Genomic DNA, 2,927 nt, shown 5'->3' on the forward strand with positions numbered 1-2,927 from the left:
AATGAAGTGCTCTACCACTTGAGCCAGAGCCCACTTCTGGTTTTCTGGTGGTTAATTGAGGATAAGAATCTCATGAGCTTTCATACCTGGGCTGGCTTTGAACTGCAATCCTCAGATCTCAGCCTCTTGAGTAGTTAGGATTACATGTATAAGCCACCTGCACCCAACTTCCTCATTTATTCTCTCATGGTGAGTTCTAGCTGATTTCTCTACTCTTGTAGTTCCTAGCAACTACAAAGTAGGCATAGAAGTACCTCATCCTTTACAGTAGTCCTTAGGATCAAGTGACTACTGAGTGCAGGAAAGGAGATGAGGCCAATATAAAATACAATGCTGTCTATCTATCTATCTATCTATCTATCTATCTATCTATCTATCTATCTATCTATCTATCTATCTATCTATCTATCTATCTATCTATCTATCTATCTATCTGTCTATTTAGTTAGTTATCCATGGTAGAGCACTAACACAGTCCTCCACTACCACAAATTATGCACTCAAATTTCTCACATTTGATGTAATCACAGGAGTCAGCACATCTGGAATGTAATAGATAAGTCTTTCCATCAGAAAACCACTTTCATGATCGTGGTATCTCCCCTGCCAGGTAAGTAACAATGCTGACTTGATATTTTAAAAACTAACAAACACATGAGAGTAGTTCACATTTGTAATCCTAGCTACTCAGAATGCTGACATCTGAGGATTAAACTTTAAATACTAGATAAATTTTGCTGAATTTTGATTAAAGCTCCTTTGGTGTTTTTAATTGTAGTTTTTATTTATTTTCTTATTTTACTGTTTCTTACTGTGACTACCAAAAAGCTGAGTGACTTACGTGGCTTGTATTCCTGTATTACATTGGAGGTGCTCTAAGACTTCATCAGAGGCCAAACTTGTTCTACTCAGCTGAGTAGCCATCCACAAAGCTGTAAGTGACAATACCTACAGTAAGCAAAATTACATAAAATTAAAAATTCAGACACACAGTTACACTAGCCATATTTCAAATAAAAATAGAATTCAAGTTTCAGTAAATGTTAGTAAAGTTTTAATGAATTCATTCTATCTATGTCCCCTGTGACACTGCCACAGAAGAATGGAATACTTAAAGAATATCATGTAGTTCCCAAGGCATGGAGGTAGTTACTCTCTTCCTTTACAGAAAATGTTTGCCTGGCCATGTACCCTAGTGAATATCATTTATTATGCAGAGCTACCCACTTTTCTATATGCAGTTATGTCTCACTCTCCTTTTCTCCCTCCCTCTCTCTTCCCTGACCCAATCCCTCCCTTTCCTTGTTTTAGGGATCAAAACTCATGCATGGTAAGCTGCTAAGCTGAATCCCAGCCCTGTGTATGATTTTGTGTTTGGGGAGGGGGTACTTTTTCAGGGCTTGAACTTTGGCCCTGGACACTATTTCTAAAATTTTGTGCTCAAGGCTAGTGCTCTGCCACTTTAACCACAGGTCCTGTTCTGTCTTTTTGGTGGTTACTTAGAGATAATGTCTCATTGGCTTTCCCTCTTCTGCTAGATTCCAACCATGATCTCATCAGCTTATTATTACAGGATGCGAATTGTCATCTTTTTTTTTAAGTTTTCAAGAATCTTCTTTTAAATTAAAAAAGAACAAGTATGGGAAACTTCCCAGAGAGGTAAACAACTCAAAACTATATAGGGTTACATATCTCTGTATCATCACAAAATTGCTGAGTAGTTCTATTACTAACATTTTATGAGGTGAATTTTCAGCACTAACACTAATAATGTTAAGTAATTGGAAAAATGATATTACTTTGTTTTTCGGTACCCAAGTCATATACTTTATTCTGTGTCTTAGCTTGAGAAAATCTGATTCATTTTCTAGAATGATTCCTATGAATCATAAAAATAATGACAGAGCTAGTTCAGTCAATGATTTAGAGTTCTAAAACAAACTTGCAAGATACTTTGTATTTTAATTCATACAGTATAGTGATTTTGTCTAAAGCATGCCTTACTGACACACATCACTAGAAAAGTCAGTTTGGAAAATCGGTCTATACTCAAATCTTGTCAAATTAAGAACACATTTGAATAGTGATGATATATGTCCAAGCAATAACTTGAAATAATTATCATTGACTGTCTTGACAGGTACAATTAGCTTCTTCGATTTCTAATTGTCATAATATTTATACTTCAGTAATGCTACAGCATTGTTAGACAATTTTGAAATGGCTGCATCAAGGGACAGATAAGAAAAATAATCTTAAACCAGCAGGTAGTGGCTCTCGTCTGTAATCCTAGCTCCTCAGGAGGCTGATATCTGAGGATCGCAGTTAAAAGCTAGCACAGGCAGGAAAATTCATGGATCTTTTATCTCCAATAAACCACTAAGAAAACTAGAAATGGTACTGTGGCTCAAGTAGTAAAGCACTAGCCTTGATCTGAAGAGTTCAAGTCAGACAGAGTTCAAGTCCCTCGACTGACAAAAATAAATAAATAAATAAATGAAATCCCACACTGGCCAGATGAATGAGAACTGACAATGTTTTCTAGGTAAGGTATATTTAGTGCTAGTTTTTCTATATTTTGTCTTACCTCATATATTAAGTGCTTTTTTTTGCAATGAACTGAAGAAGGTTCTTAAGTGACATTTTTCTATGAATAACTGAGTTTATAATAAAGTTATTTTGTAAAATATTGTCTATTTTCCACTATTTCTTTTTATCATTTAAATCTCCCTCTTTGTTCTGCACCATCTTCCACTTCCACAGGTTTCCAGGGTATATCATAAGAAGACTGTGTACACATTATTCTGGGGTCCACCACTGCCACCCATCTCATTAGGTAACGATATGCACCATTTTTTAACAAATATGTGGGGATTTTCTTTCACTTTAATCCTAATGAATTAAAAGTAGAAGGTGTTAGAAAAGTT

General features: G+C 35.5%; 1 non-coding gene across 1 annotated transcript; it reads right to left on the reverse strand.

The window, feature by feature from the left end:
• Window positions 1-455: 455 nt before the first annotated feature.
• LOC138805392 (U1 spliceosomal RNA) lies at window positions 456-618 on the reverse strand. The gene has a single exon (XR_011365525.1). It is a non-coding gene; the product is annotated as a U1 spliceosomal RNA (small nuclear RNA).
• Between the last annotated feature and the right edge of the window lie 2,309 nt (window positions 619-2,927).

Source organism: Dipodomys merriami, unplaced genomic scaffold (genome assembly GCF_024711535.1).
Source record: "Dipodomys merriami isolate MVZ:Mamm:240054 unplaced genomic scaffold, mDipMer1.0.p SCAF_391, whole genome shotgun sequence".
Lineage (NCBI taxonomy): Eukaryota > Metazoa > Chordata > Mammalia > Rodentia > Heteromyidae > Dipodomys > Dipodomys merriami.